The sequence below is a fragment of the Lolium rigidum genome, chromosome 7 (genome assembly GCF_022539505.1).
Source record: "Lolium rigidum isolate FL_2022 chromosome 7, APGP_CSIRO_Lrig_0.1, whole genome shotgun sequence".
Classification (NCBI taxonomy): domain Eukaryota; kingdom Viridiplantae; phylum Streptophyta; class Magnoliopsida; order Poales; family Poaceae; genus Lolium; species Lolium rigidum.
Window position 1 is genome coordinate 307,218,250 of NC_061514.1, and position 8,603 is coordinate 307,226,852.

The following is an 8,603-nucleotide window of genomic DNA, read 5'->3' on the forward strand; positions in this document are numbered from 1 at the left end:
TTGCATGCAAACCGAAACAACTCTGGTAATTTCCTAACTCAGCGCATGTGGATTTTCTATGATTGCCTACTGGGGCGACCAAGGATTATCAACGGTTCATTGAGTTTTCCACATGTGGCATAGCATTAAGTGTAGATGATTGGATGTGAATTAAACATTACATGTTCAAGCATGGATCATATGAGAAATACTACATATGTACATGGCCTGGAAAAGACTTAACATCAAAAGTCAACAACAAAATTTACTCAAATCCTACATTTGTTTATCACATTATAACATTGTATATAAATTTTTCGCAGTTTTATGTTTACCCTGCAACGGGAGTACGTGTATTCTCAAAAGAAGATGTACTCCTCTATGTTAAGGAAATGAAGATCACTGAATGTGATACAGATGGACAATGCGACATGAACTCTCAAGATAATGTGTATTTCTTACCATCACTATTTCCGCTACATAACTAACAATTTATGTCTTAAATGATCTGACGTGTTCTCCAACTAATTTTTTTACTGTTATATTGTAGATTCTTGCCTTGGTGGAGTTCAACCCATCTGCGTTGCCACAAGGATGGGTCAAAGAGATGGTATACAGAAAAACAAGGGAGGGAATAAGGAAAGACCCGGTATATATAAAAAATGAAAAATAAATACCTTTGTTTATAACAAAATTTTGTTTGCATCTTCTAATCATTATTATTGTGCAGTACTATACGGATCCTGTTAGCCAATATGTCTTTCGTACTCTGAAGGCTGCACGTAGCTTTCTTGCAACCGGGAAAGTCACAAAACGTCAATTTATTCAAAGGACAAGTGTACATGACTTGTACTCTTTTGAAAAATATGCTGATCTGGTAATTGAGCCTCCATTTTATGTATATACTAGTAATTATCCTTACGACAGTACCTCTTTCTAGAGTTATGTTTTCTTTAGACTTATTTAACTTAGCAGAATATGATATGTAGTCTTTTTCTTGTTTGCCTTTATGACTTGCAATTGGCGAAATTAAAAGAATGTTACATGGGAACATGCATGTTTGATAGAAACTATCACATCTTATAAAAAATGAATATATGTTTCAATATTCATCAATTCATTTGCAAACAATAAGGTACCGCAGAAGCAGGTGAAAGGTAAATGTTTTCACATTTTTTAATGCAATTCTATTTTCTGCTATTCTTGGATTCACAACACACCTAGTTCCACTTCGGATTGTATATATGACTTCTGTAGGATTCTAAGAACCTACATAGTATGACTGATTTATAATGTGATGGTTCAACATAACAACACAATTCTTAGATACGCATATTCTTTTATAATAAGTCCAAAAGCGCATGAAAAGTTTTGAATTGATAGCTTTCCAAACAAGCAGATTGATTTAACGTTAATAAGGTATCAATTTTTGTTAACAAAATAATTTTATTTACAGATATTTAATACTACATATATTACTTATATTTAACTGATTATTTCACAGCATGAGAGTTTGCACAAGAGGCTAACAAACAATTGGAAGGATGCTAAAACGCGTGCAAGTTCACCAAAACCTAGAGGGTCAGCACAGAGGAAGAAAATAAACTGCAATGGCCAAACATCATATAGCAGTAAGTTCCTCATTATCGGTGATATATGGTAGTACTTTTCCCTACATATGTTGCTCATATTCTCTTCTTTAGGTTCTTCCATCCTGAGTAGTCCTAGTTAATACTTTTCTTCTATTACGAGGATATATAGAAATTACCCTGTGCCCGTTAACAACAAATACATCAAGCACACTACTGCACTTTATATATATATAACCATCTGCTTTATGTGTGACTGTGTATGATTATTTGTTTGTTATAATCTATCTCAAGATATCCATTAGTGCACTAGTCTAGTATGCATCATTTCTCACCCGACTTTTATGTAATTAAATATGAGCCTTTTAAAATTACAAAATGCCTTTGTATGCCATTTTTCTGAACTTCCGATAATTATTTGATGTAAAGATATTATCTTCATGTCAAGTGTACAAATTGTACGTACAGTTTACTTCCCAACCAAATGTTGATCTTTCTGTCCATTCGGCTCTTTTCGATATGATATTTAATGTACATACAATCATCCATGTGTTTAGTTTTGAGCAGTACCAAAACATGGCATGGTTCTCTTGAAAATACCATTGTGGATGAATCCGTAAATCTTCCAAAACCACTTTAACATCAATGTAATATTACCCTTCTATCCATCTACCTAATATATACTAGTGCATGCAACTTGTGTTTTGTTTTTTGCAAAAGGAGAATGAAATAAAGATCAACAAGATTCTTTTGGACAATTATAAAGTGTGCAAGTCCATGACAGGCTTAGTTGATTAAATATGATATTTACATTCGTATTAACTTATATGTTTTATGCTGGTATAGCCGAGGACAGGGACACCGACAGCGACACCACTACAGGCTCTGTCTCACCAAATGAGCACCCAAACATCAAGAACAAAACAATGAAGACTCAAACGGGACAATCAAGCTACTTCAAGACTATCAAGCGTCCAAGAGGGAGACTTTTGAAAACAAATGGATGGACCACAACGAAGGCTAGGACTAAAAGAGAGGCCAAACAACATACCAACTAATCAAGCAAGGAATGGCAGGACATGAAGCGACCGAGGGCACAAACTATAGAAATCACTGGATTGGATAGCAAGTAATATTTAGACAGCATTTTGTTCCATTTTGCTTTTACAACTTTTAAACTAAAGTGCCATAATCTCTGTTGGATTGCCCGAGGCTAGAACTTAAGGCAGAAGCTATATAGCAATTGTTATGTTCTGGGACATGGGACAGGATATCCCCGTGACACATAGTGAATCCATGCTGCTATTCTGAACTAGTGGATTGACTCATGTTTGAAGTTTTGATGATCATTTATTAATTATCCAGCAAGAGTCATGGCAAGTAGTCAAGCGGCTGGTTGAACGGAAGATGTCTTGAGAAAATCATGTTCTGCTGTGTTTGGATGCATAGAATTTGAGTGTGGAATTGAATTGGACTAAAATTCCAAATCTGAGATGGAAATGAATTGGCTTCTAATTCAATTCTATTGTTTGGATGTGTTCGGAAATTATTGTTGAAATCAAATCTTGTAACCAATTCTAAATCTTGTTTGGATGAACAAACTATGGAATTTGATGAATTTTGTACGCATGCCGGCAGGACGAAGCTGCCAGTGCCAGGGGCGCCCGCTCGAGTCGGGCCGGAATCCCCTCCAGGCGACGGCGGTGGCCGGAATCTGAAGGTGCAGCTTCCAGGCGGCGGCGGCCACCAGGCGGAGCATCAGGACGGGAGGGAGTAAGCCAGATCTCCACCAGTTGCAGGGCCGGCGGCGGCGGTTGCAGGTCTCGCGGCGGCTGCAGGACCCGCGGCGGCGGCTGTTGCAGGGCCGACGGCGGTGGTTGCAGGTCCCGCGGTGGCTGCAGGGCCCGTGGCGGCGGCTGCAGGGTCCGCGGCGGCTGCTGTAGGCGGCGGCTGTTGCAGGGCCCGCGACGCCGGCGGCATGGGAGACGAGGAGGTGGGCTGAACTGCGTGGCGCCGCCGGTCGCCGGTCGCCGGTCGGGTCGGGAGCAGCTGCGGGGAAGGAGGAGAGCGACGGTCGGGTCAGACGTTTGGTCTCTGGCGTTTCCACGCCTTTCCGAGGTCGAGAGCTCGGAAACGAGGCAAGTGAAAAGGTATGCGGGCTGTGATGGCTCGGAATTTGCCTCTAGTTTCCATGCCTCAATTCTAAGCCAATCCAAACAGCCGAATTGGGCCAATTAGCCGTAAATTCCAATTCCACACTCAAATTCTATGCATCCAAACACAGCGTAGTGTTCCAAAGTTGGTCGTGCGCCTCTTGCGGACCCTTAGCACGTTGAAAATTCAACATCTCGAGATTCAAATGTTGAACATTCATGCATTCAAAAAAAAAAAATTTAACTCCTTATCGAGGTCGAATGGCCATGCCTTGGGGTCGGAGTGGAGTAGGCAGTCCTAGGTCTTCCTTAATCCATCTACGTGCGTCAAGCATGCCGCGAGTGAGCCGAGTGGTGGTCATGAGCGAGCCGAGTGGATCTCCATGGTGATGTCGTAGTTGTCGATCCATGTCTTGGGATAAATGTTGGCAGTGTAGTTCTTGATTGCCCGCGGCCCTTTGAAGTTGGTGTGATACTACTCGCTAATCGCTGCTGGTCCAAAATATCGTGTACTGTCTGTTAGATAATATTGTAAACCCAACCAGAGTCTGTTACGGTTGGAGTCTTAGTCCTATACGTCTAGAGTTACCGACTTGTAAACCGACATATGATCAATATAAATAGAACATCGGCTGCTACGGTCAAGGTACCGACTAGCATCGCTTCCAAAATGTTTACATGGTATCAGAGCCACCTCTTCCGTGATAAACCCTAGCGATCCAATCTACCGGCCGAAACACATGAAGCTCCATCAACCTGAGGTTCTAGCGCAGCCATGGCGTCATCTTCTAGCGTCGTTCTGCCAAACCTTGGATCTCCGCCGTCAGAGAAATTGACGCGGACGAACTATCCGCTACGGAGAGCGCAGGTTTTGCCTGCGATCCGTGGTGCTCAATACACAGGACTGCTCGACGGCACAGATGCCGCGCCTCCCAAGCAGCTTACTGTCAATAATCCAGACAAAGAGAAGGAGCCGACCGTGACTCCAAATCCAGCCTATGCAATTTGTCTTGCCAGAGATCATCTTGTTCTTAGCTATCTCCTTAATTCGCTCTCCAAGGAAATCCTTATGCATGTTCTTCGGATCGAGCACACTGCCGATGTCTAGGCGGCGGTGGAAGAGATGTTTGCCTCTCAGAGTCAGTCCAAAATCACGAATCTCGGATGCGTTGGCAAATACATAGAAAAACAACATGACATCTGCAGTCTTTCTTTCCAAGATGCAAGGAATTGCAGATGAGCTAGCAGCTGCCGATAAACCAGTCCCTGATGATGAACTGGTCTCCTTTTTACTGGCCGGACTTGGCAATGACTATGATTCAGTTGTTGCCGCCCTTGATGTAGCAAAGAAGTCCCTGAACATTGCTGAATTGTTCTCGCATATACAGAACTATGAACATCGCCAAGAGATGCTTCGTCTATCAGATGGAGCCTTTGAAACTTCCGCCAATGCAGCGGCACGGTCACGCAATCGTGGCAGTTTTCGTCCTCGCAACAGCAACTATGGAGACAGAGATGATCGCTATCCTGGAGGACGAGATGATCGCTACAGTGGAGGGCGTGATGATCGCCGCACTGAAAACCGTCAGTCTGCTAACCAATGTGATGACAGAGGAGATACTCGACGTGGTGATCGTCGATAGGAGGATTACTCCCGCAGCAACCGTGGGGGTGGATGCACAGCATCTGCAGGAGGTCAAGGACGAGGCCGTGGTTGTCATCGTACTACTCCATGGGTGGATGTGCAATGTTAGATTTGCAACAGAAACGGACATCCGGCCAGAGATTGCTGGTACCGTTTTAAGGACAATGATGATGATGACTCTGAAGATATACATGCTTATGGAGTTGACACTAATTGGTATTCTGATACTGGTGCAACCCATCACATTACCAGTGAACTCCACAACCTCTCTGTTCGGGATTCTTATCATGGCGGTGACAAGGGATTAATTTATCAATGCCTACGTATTGTAGACTAGGGTTTAGTTGGAAGTAGAGGGCAAGTAGATCTCGAAGGTTTCAGCCGAAAAGTACTCGACGATTACGAAAACTAGGGTTGCGTGAAACAATGAATCGATGCTTTATTTGTCCCTCGACTCCCCCTTATATAGGAGGCGGAGCCGAGGGATTCGTAATACACAAGTTACAGAGTCCGGGAGGGTTTCCAACCCGTCCCGCGAGATTACAAGTAGTATTCCTAATACAATTCTAGCTTTCCTTAATAATAACTTGGGCTTTCGAATCTCTTTATTCTTCGAGTCGTGGGCTTCTAATAAACCCCGGGTACTATCTTCGGCAGGCCCATTGGGGATGCCTATGTCAGTAGCCCCCGAGATTTTGCTTGAATCGAAGAATCATGGAAAATCTCCAACTTTAGTTATTCAATAATTCTGCCAAATTTATCGCATATCTTTGGATGCGCCATTCTATATTGTACAGGGATAACGGTAGTTGGGGCTAGTTCATCTGACGGATCAGGTACTAGTTAACTTCTCTAGTGGCAATCCGCAAAAACCTACTTCAAGATCACGTCCCTGGACATGATCTCGGGATACTGGTGTAAACTTCGACAGGTGCCGCTTAATGTCTTACCATTCTGTCGAGTCCCAGTCATATTTTATCTGGTACCTAACGCGTTCGTTAGGATTTTTATTCGTATCTATTGATACGGAAAAAAGTAGCAAACCGACGTCAGAGACGGCGCCACGCCGCTCAGAACGGATCTAGGGTCTTACCTTCGCAAAGTTTTGCGGCATTCAGAGATTTATTCGCAACTTTGGCGCTCTGAGAATATATTGTCGAGTGCTTTTTCGGCTGTTGGAATAGCACATTTTATTGAGTCAACGGATGACTTATATTGTGCTCCCGATGGGAGTATGTTTCGAGTTATTTGTATAACTTGAAATATACTCACTATATATTTGTATGATTTTATCGGGCACGCGAACAGCTTTCCCGATGGGAGTAGCCCCCGAGGCTACAGCCAAGGACTTGTGCTTGGTTGTAGGCTTAACATCTTATGCCGCTATATTATCAACCTCTTTCGAGATTTTATATATATCGGGTGCGCGACTAGCGCTCCCGATGGGAGTAGCCCCCGAGGCTATGAACAAATGCTTGCGTTTGATCATAGGCTCTCGCCATTTCTATTTTGTCATACTGGAGCTTTTTTTTCTTTTCTTTTTTCTTAAGTAGCCCCCGAGCATTTGGGAAAAAACTTGTATTTGACCAAAGGCTCCCGAAATAATCAACAATCTTCTGCTGTCGCCAATATTTATGAAGCTGCTTAGCCGAATTTTTCTCTTGCGTAGGTGACATCATTGCTGACGATAGCCACGACCGCTGTATCGGAAAAACGCGCGAACTACTTCTCTCTCTGCCTTGCGGGCCCAAATTGCTCATCAAGTTGACATGTCGTGCAAGTGGGGGACACACGTCCTCCACTTTTCCTGGTGCACGCACTGTAACGCTTGTTTTTTCTCTTCTTAATGAAATTACTTTTTTACCCCTTGTCCACGTGTACACCATCTATCCCACAATCTCTTCATCCAACGGTGCGTCGATTCACCGCACCTTTATTTAAGGCCATCGTCTTCCTCCTTGCAAACTTTCGCTCGCGCCGCACCTCTGCTTCTCCTCTGCTAAATCCTTCATTGCTCCCATTGCCTCTTGCGCTCAACCACGCTCGCACCTTTCTCCTCCACTCTCATTGATGCCACCACGCGCGCGGCTGACCAGGCATAGCACTCCCGAATCCAAGATGGCCACCGAAGATCTGGAATGGGAGAGATCCAAGATCTCTAATCAGGACATGAACCTGCTGAAGAAGCTTGGGTTCACCAAGAAGGAAAACGCGCTGCGCTTCCCCGAGGAGGAGAGCTATCCCTCGCCTCCAATCGAATACCGGGTCAGTTTCGTTGACCATCTCATCTGCGGTCTTTCTCCCCCTATCCACGAGTTTCTTCGAGGTCTTCTCTTTGTCTATGGGCTTCAGCTGCATCAGCTGACGCCCAATTCCATCCTTCACGTGTCGATTTTTATCACACTTGCGAATGCTTCCTCGGAGTCCAACCTAATTGGGCTCTGTGGAAACGCATCTTCTGCCTCCGCCATAATGGCTCCCACAACGTCGCCTATAACATCAGCGGCGTTGTTATCTGTGTTCGTTTTGACGTCGAATACTTCGACGTCAAATTCCCCGACTCCGTCCAAGGGTGGCGCAAGAGATGGCTCTATGTGCACGAAGAGAGCTCCGATTCAGTGGAGAACAATATCGCTCCTTTCGGCGGAGGAGCCAAAATCCTTCGCCGCCGTTCCTGGGATGCTGAAGCTACCGAAGATGAGAAATTGGCGACAGAGGCGCTGATGACTCGCATCCATGAGCTCCAGAACACCCGCGGCAAGGAACTGTCGGGAATTCAGATCACAGCCTACTTCCTTAGGATTAGAGTGCAGCCTCTCCAAGCTCGCAAAAATCCCCTTTGGATGTATGCTGGTGAAGAAGATGTCGACAGGATCTCCAAAGACCTTCCTGTGAAGGATTTGGAGAAACTGATCCGAAGAATCTCGTCACTCAGCAAGAACGATACTATTCCATCCTCTTGCTGCATTACGCCATATAGTGGCGCCAATCCCCTTCCCGAGGTAATTTTTCCTCTTGACTACTATATTGTCTTGTCGAGTTTTTTAGTATTTGTCGACTACTATCTTGCTAGCATCTTTTGCATAACTTTTTTGTCGATACTCTTTGTTTTTCGCAGAACCGCCCTGTTCTGGCTTCTCTTCCTCCTCTTCCCGAAGTTGGAGAAGTTGAAGAACGTACCGTTGTCGACGATGACAACCAGGGTACTTCTCGCCCTGAGAGTGAAGTCGCGGTTTC

The 8,603-nt window shown here is 44.3% G+C and overlaps 1 non-coding gene across 1 annotated transcript; it reads left to right on the forward strand.

Moving 5' to 3' along the window:
• The first annotated feature begins 4,980 nt into the window (after window positions 1-4,980).
• Window positions 4,981-5,119, forward strand: LOC124679942. Its single transcript, XR_006995357.1, has one exon. It is a non-coding gene; the product is annotated as a small nucleolar RNA Z247 (small nucleolar RNA).
• Window positions 5,120-8,603: the final 3,484 nt, after the last annotated feature.